This window comes from Manis javanica, chromosome 6 (genome assembly GCF_040802235.1).
Source record: "Manis javanica isolate MJ-LG chromosome 6, MJ_LKY, whole genome shotgun sequence".
In the NCBI taxonomy this organism is placed as follows: domain Eukaryota; kingdom Metazoa; phylum Chordata; class Mammalia; order Pholidota; family Manidae; genus Manis; species Manis javanica.
This window is the reverse complement of record NC_133161.1, coordinates 39,618,871-39,632,703: the sequence shown is the minus strand read 5'-3', so window position 1 is coordinate 39,632,703 and position 13,833 is coordinate 39,618,871. Positions and strand designations below refer to the sequence as shown.

General features: G+C 39.2%; 2 protein-coding genes across 8 annotated transcripts in view; one reads left to right on the top strand and one right to left on the bottom strand.

Moving 5' to 3' along the window:
- Positions 1-13,833, bottom strand: part of ELMO1 (engulfment and cell motility 1) — a 516,082-nt gene that overhangs the window by 476,068 nt on the left and 26,181 nt on the right. The window contains exons 2-3 of one of the 7 annotated variants that reach the window (XM_037027350.2): positions 7,964-8,051; positions 6,875-6,992 (exon numbers count right to left, since the gene is read on the bottom strand). The exons of 5 other annotated variants lie outside the window; for them this stretch is intronic. The gene's annotated coding sequence lies outside the window, so the exon portion shown is untranslated. The remainder of the gene's footprint in view (positions 1-6,874; positions 6,993-7,963; positions 8,052-13,833) is intronic. One more of the 7 variants, XM_073238593.1, reaches the window with a different exon arrangement.
- Positions 10,519-13,833, top strand: part of LOC108403657 (uncharacterized) — a 29,399-nt gene continuing 26,084 nt past the window's right edge. Inside the window, exon 1 of the mRNA XM_073239994.1 lies at positions 10,519-13,833. This exon is cut by the window's right edge and continues 25,002 nt beyond it. The gene's annotated coding sequence lies outside the window, so the exon portion shown is untranslated.

Here is a 13,833-nt window from a genome sequence, read left to right as displayed (position 1 = left end):
GAACTCTTGGAAAGCTTGTTTATCTGCAGTTCTTCTTCCAAATCACAAAGTAAAACCCAATAGATTTCCATGTTGCCTTGCTTGACACAAATATCTGTGGTGATATGAAACTGCATAAATCACAAACGATGTCCTTCTGGGCAGTACGTTCCTTCATTTCACACCTTAGGCCACCATATGGCAATTAAACTTAATGTGTAGGGGGCACTGCAGTCATGTTTGGCCTGCTTACTGGGACTCAGGGTGCCAGGCTCCTTAATGGGAATGATGCTATCTATCAAGAAGACAGGCTTATTAGTATCATAGCAGTTGCAATGCAGACTGGCTGGACCTCTTCCAGTCTCCCGAGGCCTTACAGAGGAAACTATGCATCCCTTAAGACAGTGCACAACCCTAGCAGTATAATTCTGTTGGTCCCAACAGCTGGCCTCTGAGAGGTTGGCCTCAGCAGAACTGACCTAGGGAACATGGGTCAAAACTCCCTGGGGAATCCACCCTAACAAGGAAAATGTCCACACTTTCTTCCCTTATCAGTAATTCCCAGGGCCACTGCAGCTACAGGCAGAATGAGGAAATCAAGCTCAAGCTGCAGAGGAGATGGAAAAAAATAATACGCCTGGTTTAGGGGTACTTCTAAGCTGCTTCTAGGACCTTATCTTTAGCTCATTATATCTTAGGATTCATTCCATCATTCATGCAAACACATGAGCTCCCACCCTGGCATAGGTCCTATGTCAAATGTAATTAGTTAAAGATGGAAAAAATAAGACTATTTCTTTATTTCTTTATTACTTTTACTTTTCTTTACAAAGACTGTTTTTCTGTCTCACTGTTTTTTTGTCCTACATTGTTTTGTCGTATTGAATTCTGGATCAAATTAAATATAAACTTTTTACATTTGCAATGAAGGCAGGAAATGCATAAGTAGAGAAAAAATTGAAAGATTTTGATAGTTCAGAATCTCCCCTTAAACTCTGTGTTTATCACCAGCCTCCTCAAGAAGATGGCTGTTGACTGGAACAACCCAAAGGTCCTTCCAGGTTTAAAATTTGATGACTCACTAGGAACCAGGAAAACGTACATTAAAACAGCATTAAGATACTATGTTCACCTTTCAGATGGCCGAAGGTTCAAGAATTCTACAATAACTAGTGTCAGTAAGAATATGGAGCAAACAGGATTGCATACACTGCCAACTGGAAGTATAAATTAATCTCACCTGTCCAGAGAACAATTTGATAATTTACAGTAAAAGTCAATAAATTCTATGGGGCTTTTATTTAATGTCTAGGATAATCACATATATGCTCAGGGTGACATGAATAAAAATATTCACTGAAAAATAATTTTTTCTTGGCAAAACTAGAAACAACTTACATGTCCAGCGGTGGATAAATACCATGCAATATAGTCTAAAGGTGGCCCAATATACAGCAGTTCAATATACACAGCTGAGCTCAAAAACATAACAACAAATGGACAAACCAAGACGCAGAATATGTAAGCCCCCAACCAACAACAAATTATCTGGCCTAAAATGTCAATAGAGCTGAGGGTGAGAAACTCTGCTCTAGAATTATGAAAAACAGTGGTTTTTACATTTTAATTATTTAACTAATGATCTTCCAGCACAACTTTAACATTCCCAGCATGTATAAAGCTCTTAAGGGGCCACTGGCTAGTATTAGGGTGCTACAAATTCCAAGTATAACATGATATGCTCCCCTTCCCTTAAAAAAAAATCACTAGAGTCTTCTGTAGTACACTTTTCACCCCTTTGAGACCTAAGAGATTAAAATGTTCCCAACATCCTTAATGTCTTTCATGGTCTCCAGCACTGTCTACTCACCAAGCCTGAAACAGACTGACATTCACTATAACTGGTTCCTTCTTCATTTCCATTGTCTCTCCCATGACACTTCTACTTTCTAACAGAAACATCATTTGCTAGTTAGTAAATACCAGTTGGTATTTCTTCTGAAAAATTATTTGTACATTATGTTTTAGTAGATTGACTGTTTCAAATGGACTAAAGTAAATCATTATTTAAAGAAACTTGCTAATGAACCCTTTGTGAAGTTTTTTTTATCATATAATAATCCCAGACTAATTTATCTGCTGCACTAAAGATTAATGACTATACTTCGCTATCTGTAACAAGGCACATTCACATTAAAACCAAGCCTGTTTCAAGTTCCAGTGTTCTCATGTTATTCCCTCACTAAACGGCGCCTCCTCTGTTATCCGTTTACACCTTGCAGCACACTCTGCAGAATTTTCTTATACCCAGTTCCTGTTCTAAAAGATACATGAGATACACATGCTCATTCTAATTAACTGCACACTAAACTCAGAATTATCAAAAGTCAAAGAGATGATTAATCAATCAATAACCCTCAAGCTATACTGTTGCAAAAACAAAACTCGATCAGTAACTCCAGGGATATTTTTTAAAAACCTGTGTCAGACCTGTGGCTGCCAGAGATTAGGGCAGGGCAAGGCCTGGGGGGAGCATGCAGTCGCAAAGGCAGGGCTCTTGGGAGTGTCTGTGGTGATGGAGCAGTTCTGTATCTTCACGGTGGTTGTGGTTACAAGGGCATAATGCACAATAACAGTTCACAGAACTATAAACGCACCCAAAAATAGAATGAGTACATACAAACACTGGTGAAATCTCAGTAGTCTATAGTTCATTGTATTTTGAAATGTTTATTTCCTCAGTTTGATAATGCTCTAGTTAAGTGAGATGTTAACCATTGGGGGAAGCTACATTAAGGGACCTCTCTATATGTTTTTCTTTTTGGCAATTTCTTGTGGGTCTATAATCAATTCAAAATAAAACTTCTAAACATTAAAAATTTCATATGTCATATGTGAGAAACTGACCAACATCATGATGTAGGGGAATTTCAAGTGAAAACAAGATAACACCTAATACCTATTAGAATGCCTAAAATCTGAAACGCCGACACCACCAAATGCTGGTGAGGATGTGGCCCACAGGAAGTATCATTCACTGTTGGTAGGAATGCAAAATGGTACAGCCATTGTGGAAGACAGTTTGACAGTTTCTTACCAAAACTGCTACCATATGATCTAACAATCACACTCTTTGGTATTTAATCAAATAAGTTGAAAACTTATGTCCACACAAAAACCTGCACACACATGTTTAAGGCAGCCTTATTCACAATTGCCAAAACTTAGAAGCAACCAAGACATCATCAGTAAGTGAGTGGATAAACCGTGGTAAAAAAAATTCAGTGGTTCTCAAACAGGGGTGACTCCCCTCCCCTATGCTTCCCTGGGGACTTGCAGCATTGTCTGGAGACATTGTCTGGAAATAAACCGTGGTTTATATATGCAGTAGAATAGTATTCAACCATAGAAATAAATGACTATAAAGCCACACACATGTACAAAATGGATATGTTCTTATATTCATATTTCTAAGTGAAGGAAGTCAGTCTGAAAAGGCTACATACTGTTTAATTCCAACTATGACATTCTGGAAAAGGTAAAACTATAGACTGAGAAGAGCAACAGTTACCAGGGGCTTGTGTGTGGCAGGGAGGAGGAAGGGTGAACAGGTGGAGCACCAGGGGTTTTTAAGGCAGTAAAATTATTTTGTATGATACTGTAAAAGTAGATATACACATTATACATTTGTCAAAGTGAATAGAACTGTACAAATCAAAGAATGAACCCTAATATAATATATGGACTTCAGTTAATAATATTGTATCATTATTGGTTCATCAGTTGTTACAAATGTATCAAACTAACACAAGATGTTAATAACAGGGGAAACTACATGCAGGGAGAGGAGGATAGGAGAACTCTCTGTACTTTGTGCCCAATTTTCTGTAAATCTAAAACACACTAAAAAAAACATTTATTAATTTAAAAAATAAAGTAAAAAACTATGTCAAGTCTACTCATAAGTGAGGCCTACTTTGGCAAAGAATAGAAAATACTACATTAAATACCAACCACTGTGTGGATTTACATCCACATCATAATTGTATTCTCATACCCTCCATATTAAAGAAACAGCCATCATGTGGCAAGGATTCAATACAATGATGCTTGTGAAACTTTTTTGAAAGCAATGAAATACCCACAAATAGAGGTGCAACTCTAATACTAATTAAGCTACACAATAGATACACATAGTGAAGTTGAATCCCGCAGGAAGAATCTGGGCAGACTGGCTACCTGATTATTCATAATGTTCTCAGGTATGTTGGAAAAAAAGATGGCAATGAATACAGATAAGCTCTTATCTCTCTCAAATGCATTTCAATAAGATTCTGCTATTGATGGGGAGATGGAAAAAACAGCAGCAAACAAACATATGCACACCCATGTTCGCTGCACCATTACTAACGATAGCCAAGAGGTGGAAACAACCTAAATGTACAGTGACAGGTGAAGGAATAGACAAAATATAAACACTCTACAATGGGATATTACTCAGCCTTCAAAAAGAAGGAAATCCTGTCACACGCTACAAACATGGATGAATCTCGTGGACATTATCCTAAGTGAAATAAGCCAATCACAAAAGGGTAAATGCTGCATGATCCTATTTATATGAGGTAGTCAAATTCATACAAACAGAAAGTAGAATGGTGGTTGTTAAGGGCTAGGAGGAAAGAAAATAGGAAGTTGTTTAATGAATATGAAGTTTCATCTTTGCAAGATGAGAAGTTCTGGAGATCTATTCCACAAAATGTGCATATACTTAACACTCCTGAAATGTGCACTTAACAATGGTTAAGGTGGTAAATATTATATTGTTTTTTTATACCACACTCCAAAAAATGTAAATAATGTCAGGAACATGACTTCCACAGAATATTTTGAAGGTTTAAACATTGATTACAAATCCAGTCATGACACTGAAATCCTGAATGAAACTCTGACTCAGCAGGGGACAGAGTCCAGCACCGAGTCAGCATCAGAAACTCAGGAGAAAAGGACTCCAGGAAGTTGACACACAACAGGGCTTTTGCAAATGACAAAAAAGTGAGCAAAATAAGTTCCCTAAAACCCATCAGATACCAGAAGTTCACGAGGGGAACTTCAGGTTATAACCTCACTTTAAACTAATGCTGATCTCCATTACAGATCTTCTCAACTAGTGACAATAATGAAAATAACTACCATGAGTGAAGGATTAGTTTTGTGAAAATGTCCTGGTAACTTATTGCTGTGTAACAAACCATCCCAAAACATCCTAAAGTGTTCTAGTGGTTTCAAACAACAATCATTTATTTTGCTCAGGAAACTACAGTTGACCCTTGAACACCACAGGTCTGAAATGCATGGGCCCACCTATTGTGGATTTTTTTCAATAAATATACTGGAAAATTTTTGGAGGTTTGCAATAAGTTGAAAAAAACATTTTATTTTCTCTGTTTTCTCTATCCTACTTTATTTTTAGAATACAGTATATAATACAAAATGTGTTAATCAAATCTTTGTTATTGATAAGGCTTCCAGTCAGACTACGAGTAGTTAAGTTTTGGCGGAGTCAAAATTTACACACAGATTTTTTATTGCACGGTGGATTGGTGCCCCTAACTCCTACAACTGTTCAAAGGTCAACTGTACAATTGGGCAGGGTTGGGGAGCCTGAGCAACTCACCCATAGCTCCATATGTAGCCAGCCAGAGCAACTCACCCACAGCTGTCTACAGGATTTACTTTCAAGATGGCTCACTCGCATGGCTGGCAAGCTGTGCTAGCTATCAGCTCAAAGTTCAGCCAGGCGCATGGGCCTCAACCCTTTCACTTGGGCCTCTTCATGAGCAGGGTGGGCTTCCTCACACCATGTCAGCTGGCTGCCACGAATGAATGCCACAGAGCAAAATGGCAGTGCATAGCACTTTTATGATACTGCCTTTCAAGTCATATAGCACCATTTCTGCTATATTCTGTTACTCCAGATAGTACACATTTCACTCACAATCAAACAGAAGGGACATAAACCCTACACTACATGAGAGGACTGTCAAAGTGACTTTGTAAGAAGAAAATATGGAATGAGAGAGATTGGCTTGGCCATTTTTGGAAAATATGATTTGCCACAGTAAGTATTGTCAATATCATCCACATCTTGTAGAAGGGGAAACTGAACTTTGAAAAGTAATTAACTATCCCTGACAAAATTACACAGCTATTGAGTAATGGAGCCAGGATCCAAATCCAGATATATCTGACTCCCAGAGCCAGAGCCCTTAACTACTTTTAACCATTCTTAAGCAATCTGCTTACCACTTCCTCTACAATTCCCACTCTAATCACTCCAGTTCCAAAGATCTTACTTTCTTCGCATATGAAGGGTTTTTCATTTCATGCAATTAATATGAAAATAAACTTTAACTTCCCAACTATCTCATTTAGTGACTGACACATAGAAAGCTCTCTAAATTTTTGCTAAATTAGGTATGTGTCCTCTTTGCAATACTAAAACTATGAACTCCTTGAAAGAAAGGATCAAATTTAGTAAAACCTAGTATTTCCATGAAATCTGAATCAGATGGAGTTTAATAAACTCTCATTTGGAATGTGCCAACTTGTTTAGATGTTTCTCTCTTCAAACTTCCATCAGACGGAGCTACTAAAAGTCAGGCACAGGGCTGGATGCCTAGGCCACAGAAACCTCCATGCCCCACACCAACACACAACCCTACACTGTGGGCCCGAAACAAATGTTATGCTGAACAAATGAATGAACAAGTAAATGGCATATAGGCATTAAAAAGACACAGGCCCAAAATGGGTTCACTTCTTCTAAGCTGCTCAGTCACCCAACATAGGGTCACTTCTGCTAAGCCACTAAATCACCAAACCCAGGCTTACTCACCTAACTGTAGCTTCAATCTCTTCCAGAAATGTAATCAGTCAGGAATTTTCTGGACAGCATCAATAAGATAGTGTCACATGTGCCCTCTTCATCCCCAAAGGAAGATGAGGTCATCCACCTAAGGAAAGGACACTCTTATCCTTGCCTCTCAAACATATAGATAGCACGGGAATGTGGATAACATGATCTTTTAGGAAAATAGCTAGATGTATCCACGCCACACCCATTGATGTATTGATAAATGTAACCTTTCTGCACATATCCCCTCCTGTAAATAAATTATTTAAGATGTCTCCAAAGGGATTTAGAGCTGTTTATCAGAACACATTGATGGGCACTCATACCATGTCCTCAGTCAGACTGTGAATAAACCCTGTCTTTCCTAAACATAACAGTCATGTTGATTTCAGCTGACATAGAGATGAAACTAGAATGAACATAATCTAGATTTATGATCACTTCCTTCATTCAAACAGGGACAAACTAATATAATCAGAGAAATGACAGCCCATTACTGTGCCTGCTGGCCCAACCCTAAACAAAGCAATCTGACTTCTATTTTGGTGGATAAATAAAATGACAATGGGTTTCATGTTGGGAGAGAACAGATAAAGGTGACAAGGGAAGGAAACATGAGTGAAAAGATCTTTAGCTGCATAAAGAAGAGGATGCTATTGCTAATTACAAGCCATCTACTCTGATGCTTTTTGACGCCCTTCCTGTTGGCTGTTGGGGTCAGTGCGGGATGCAAGAAGGGAATTAATGTTCCCTGGTGCTACTCCACACCAGGCTCTCTGCCGAGCAATAGCTCAGGCTTTTACTCCCACGTATACATTTTCATAATAAAACCTGTAACAGCTGGAACCAGAAGTAGAAACAAGAAGTAGTGCAGTATTTCATGGGCTCTTAGAAAACCATTTTAAGAAATAATTATGGAGACAGAGCAACTAATTCTACCTTACAAAAATTCCAAGTGGGAAGTTCACAGGTGTTAATAGTGATTGCTAATGAATGAGTTCAAAGAGCAATAATCTCCTTCCATATACACATCTTCGTAAAAAAAAAAAAAAAATTCTTTCTTTCACTTACCACCCAGCCTTGATTTCTTCTAGGCTTTCTCCATCTACAACACTTCTTTATTTCACAAGGAATCTCTGCAGCAAGCAATATGCTCTGTCTTTTCCAAGTACAAGTAGGTAAAGTGGATTGTAGCAGTGATGAAAGCAGAAAGGGAGAGTGGAGAAAAATGAGTGTCTTCATGCTTTTTATCCTCAAAATTCTTTAAATAAAACTTAATTTTGCTGGTGATTGCCCTTTAAATGTGTTAAATTAGAGAGAGGTAATGTACTCTACTTTTTCCAATTTTTCCATTTATTAATGGTCTCTTCATGCGTATAGCACAGAAGTGTTGAGGGCAGACCTTAACAGTGTATTGTTATGTTGAGAAAACTAATATTCATATAACTGATGAGCATATTTTTCTTTATCTGGTTCATAAAAATTTCCCCAGTTACTTCTGAAATTAACAAAAACACTTATACAAAAGCATACAAATTCTCCATTCTCAGAACTCTGCCTCCCACTCCAACTGTCATATTATGACGGTTTGAGGCTATATGATCACGATGGCTTTCGTTTTGATATCAGAGAAATGGTGGCTCTTGTCTTTCATTGCTACAACCATCGCTTTATGTGAAGCACGTAGGGGAATATTCTGTTCAAAATCAAGTCCTCTCCTCACTCTCATCCACCTCCCACATCCACCCACAAAACAAACGTTTTGAGTGAAACAATACTAACCATCATTCAGTGCATGGCTCAAAAACATATTTAAAATAAAGAAAATAGTTCTTAGGATTAGAATACATTTACAAAGCAATTTTACAAATCTCTGAATAGGGAAGAGTTCTTCCAATGGACAAACTGAATTCTTAAAGAAAACCAAAGGGGAACCAGATGGACCCACAGTGAGGTTTTCAAATAAAGCCCTCTTCTCAGGGGCCAAGGCATCTGGGAGGCCCACCAGGGTGCTGAGGAGTGGTGTGCCCGGCTACCTGCACTGCAGCCTAGGCCATTTCTGCATTCCCTGTCTGATGCAGTAAGATTCTATTACAGATACCTTCTGAATAATTACCAGTTTTTATTTTAAGTAACTAATTTAGTAGATGAAAGTACACTTAAGACATTATTTATACCACAGTTTACCTATCAAAATAGTCTAGCATGCCAGCTAATATGAGTAAACCCTTCGTAGAAACAACCAAGGACAACTGCTAGAGTACAACCACTGCTTTTGCTTCTGTCATTTTTATCAAGAACAGTACAGGTTTTAAAACATGTTCACGATGTTTGACTCTCCTCCCTACTGAAGGTGACTCCTGTTTCCCCTTCCCTCAGATTGGCCTTTTCTAACACATAGGATATTGCGGAGATGATGCTATATGATTTTCAAGGCTAGACTATAAAAAGGATACAGCTGCCATTTAACCATCTCTGTCTCAAAGTTTGGCTCTGGGGTAGATCAGCCATCCCAACAAGCACCAGTTTACCAGCCAGAGCAAAGAGCTGCCTTGCTACTAACTTGCTGGGCCTTCAGATGACTGCAGCCCCAGAGGACTCAGGAGAGACCCTGCTATGCTGCTCCTGGATTCCTGACCCATGGAAACTGAAAGATATTAAAGGTTTATTGTTGGTTTAGCCACTAATTTGCAGGGGCTGGGCGGAGGGTGGGGAGATAATTTGCTATGCAACAATAAATCACCAGTACAAGAAGTACCTCTACTAACTTTTGTTTTTGAACTGCTTCACAACATTTAGGCTCTAGCCAAACTAGATTATTTATCCTTCCCTAACACCTCCTCTTGAAGTCCCCATTCTTCTCCCTTCCCCCGCCCACACTTGACTCCTCAGCTCACGGGGAATCTTTCCCTCCTCGCAGCCCCCGAAACCTTTTCTGAGCCTCCCTTCGCACTTGATCTTTTGTGTTCATTATTTGTGTGTCTGTCTCCTCTCCCAGGCCAGACTGAAAGACCAGGAAGGCTTCGTTTCTAAAGAAAGTCACGATCAACTTAGAATCCACACAAAATACTTTGTACATAGCAGGCATTCAGTCGATTTACTGAACAATAGAAGGAAATACCAGTTGGTGAAACATGGCAAATAGGGCAACCACCAAATGAACCAAGTCATCCAAGGGCATGTCTCACTTCTCAGAGGAAATACCCAGGGCCAAAAACGAGTGTCCATGTGACACGCAAACTTACAGCCTCTAGTTCTCTTTTTCTGTCCCCAGCCTGTCAGCCAGTGAAACACCCTTTGGCACTTTCCTGAGAACTCCGGGAAAACCTGCAAACAACCATGTGAAGGGGCGAATGACGAGGAGCTGACTTGCATCTGCCGGGGTACTTTCGTATCAAAATAACATTTAGGGGAAATATGAATCATATAGCAATGAATGGGTATCATGGCATTATGGCATTCATTTTGCTAAGAAAAAAAAAACTTTCTTGGATGTTAGCAGCCAAACTAATCACTTACCAGGTCTATGAGACGGTTATACAGGAAACTGAAGTATGCAAAACAGCACCCCAGAGCATCCTGTTGGAAAATTTTTCTGTACTTAGAGGTAAATACAGAAGAAACTCACCAAAAATATCTTAGGGTGGTAAAAACTCTATACACTGCATATAGGATATCAACACATACACGGTGGAGAAGAGATGGGATTAATATCCTCATGGCCACTGCAGACATTTGACTGCCTCTCAAGCATCCATGTTTTCGCCCACTCTTTCTAAATATTACCAGATTTTTGTTCTGGCATTCTTTGATCACCAGCCTGCTCATTTGCTAGGGGAATTTGTCCCATGTCCAGCTACAAGGTTCAGTTCCGGCAGACAGAGAAAAACAAAGAGAAAACAAACCGTAAATGACCTAGGGAGTGGCTGATGCAAATGAATTCATTTTATAGCTCACTACACCTCTAACCTTATCACTTACATAAGCTTTTACTGTTTAAATCACTCAGCACTGGGTCTTCTGTTATTACAATCAAAATCATCCTAACTGCTACACAGAAAAACCTAAACCACACATCATGGATGCATTATGACAAACCTCATCTGCTACAAAATAAGAATAAACAAGCAAATAATTGCCAAGTACATCCCCAAAACATGTAATAATACTTTTCTTTTCCTCTTGGAGGTTGCAATGCACAGAGTATATATTAAAGGCCTTAAAAGTTCCTGAAATTTAAAAAAATGCTATTTAACCTCTTTAACTAGTTTATCTAAATTGATCTGACCTCATATTATTTATCACACAAAACCAAGTAACACTGGTTGTTCTGAAACACATACTTTGGGCCATAGGTTTCAATCTTGATAACAACTGAGTCAACTCTCAAGGTTATGGATGTAGGAAGCCTGTAAATTTAATTCCATGCTAATTTCTCTTGCAACCTGGAGCCCTATTAGGATATCTCCCACTGCTTCACACATAGGCCTGTGCAAATTAGCACCATGTCAACCGAGCAAAACAAATTAAGCAAAATGAATCAATCTATTGGCCCCAAATCCACATTACATGAAAATGCAGAGGCTTTTGAATCACTGCAAAGTTCTAGATTACATCTGGAGTTCTTTCCTCAAACACAAAGGTTTGCCTGTATCTGTAACATCAAGAGTGTAGGGAGAGGAGCTTTGGATCCCACGTCAGTATACCTGGGTTCAAACCCTGGCTCTACTACCCACTTGCAAGTGTGTAACCTTGGCATGTTTGTTTCCAGGCTGCAGATCCTCACTATAATGTGAATTCCAATAGACACTACTTAAAAATCTAGTATATAAAAAAACTGATATAAATATTAAATAATAATAATCCATCTAAAGTAAGTTAGCACAGTGCCTGGCACATAGTAAGGGTGCAATAATTTCTATTGTGTGGTTGTAATAATTAATATTGATAAGGAAAATAATTAACATACAAAAGATACATCAGAACTTCAAGGGAAATGAAACATGAATTAAAGTAATAATAACTCTCAATGTAAAGTAAACGGATCCCACTTAAACATAAATTCTTGATTATTTGCTTGCAAAGAATGAACGGGGTATATTAAAAATAAATAGCACCTCAAAATTCATAAACCAAGTATCTACAAGCCTATCTTCAACACATCTTAGAATAAAATTCCCAGTGCATCAATAGACACACATACAAATGAAATTCAAAGAATGTTCCATAATGAAATCTGCAATCTTTCTAACAATCAGCATTTCAGATGACTAGCACCACTAAATGAGCATGCAAATTCAGTGTACTTTCAGATTTGCAATTGACTTGTCACAGAAATACGTGAACGAATTATAGATAATTCCTTTATTAGACTTCAATCTAAAGCTAAGCTTTATTTAGGCTTTCAACGTGTAGCATCTATTTTCTAAGTCAGATATGCTGCCAACTGTCAAACTGATAACACAAACTTCACAAAGATGAAGCAGGGAGGAAAACAGCAATTTGACTTGCACTCAACTCTTGGGTTTTACCTTGAAGGATAATATAATGAACATATATACTCTCCTAAGCTATGGACCAGGTTTAAAAATCTTGGGAATCCCATTTCCACTGAATAATTAGGCTAACAGAATAGGGTTCAGACTATGCTATTTGCCAGCTTCACGTAACCCTGGCCACCTCACGCAGCAGCCCAGGCTGTGATCCCTGAAATCCTGGCTGCAGTGTCATTCACTCCAACCATGGTATGAATTACACCTTGGAGCTCAGCGGTGCACAGGCCACATGCCTTACAGGGCGATCCCAAAAGGATAGACATATTTGCTCAGTCCAGCTCAGGCCTAGATTCTCTAGAACTTGCCCAAGAGGATTTGCGTCCACTAAAAAGAACAGCATAGGTTTCAATCAGGCAAATAATTGAGCAAAAGGGGTGCTGACAACAAACGTGGGAGCAAAATTTGTGTCCCTGGGGTCACAGCACAGAAAGAGAACCTTCTGCTTTACCTCAGTGTGACTTTGTGTGTGGCTTATTCACTTCCTCAATCTCTCCCTGAACTTGCTTGTGAAATCAAAGGACTGTAAGTGCCCATAAAAGCTAACCCCTACTGAGCCTCTCCTAAAAGCCAGATACTACCCCAGCATTATCTCATTTAATTCTCACAACAATCCTATCAGAGGACACTATTATTATCTGGTGTTCTTATAAAGAAGGGGAAAATGCCATGCAAAGACAGACACATGAAAGGAAGACAGCCACATGAATATAGAGGTGGAGACAGGAGCTACGGAAGGCCTGGAGCTACCAAAAGCTGAAGGAGCCCAGGAAGAACCTCTCGTAGAGGCTTCCCAGGGAGCACTGCCGGCATCCAGAACTGTGAAAGAACAAATTTCTGATGGTTTAAGCCATCCAGTTCATTGCAATTTGTTAACACCAGGAACTTAATACAGCAATCTCACTGACTGCCTTTTCCCTGCCTACACTTTCCACTTAACTGACCTGTTAAAGAGAAAACTTTCAGTCCATGATACTTTTATAAACTTGACAACATTACAGGCAGAAAGTACGACATATTTTGAACTGTCTTGAATAGTATTCTTACATCAAAGTTGAAAAGAGAGTACTCTACCCCTAAATATAGATCATCACAGGTCATGCCTGCTCCCCCAACTTCAGCTGCTCCAGCAGCCTGCAACTCTGCTGTCCTCTAAGCAGTTAACGACTTCAAAACAGACTCTTTGCAACATGCTGCATCTGGTGACCCAGCTGAGTTAATTGCAGTGAGGTATGTGAGGCCCACTGCAGAGTCCAGAACCTGGAATTGGATCTGCCGAGGCCCCAGGGGCAAGCAAGGCAGCAAGCACGGAGAGAGGCAGCTTCGGTAGCTGGCGGGGAGTGTGCTGCACCAGCAGAATTCTGTACCTGCGGAATATCAGGCCCAAGG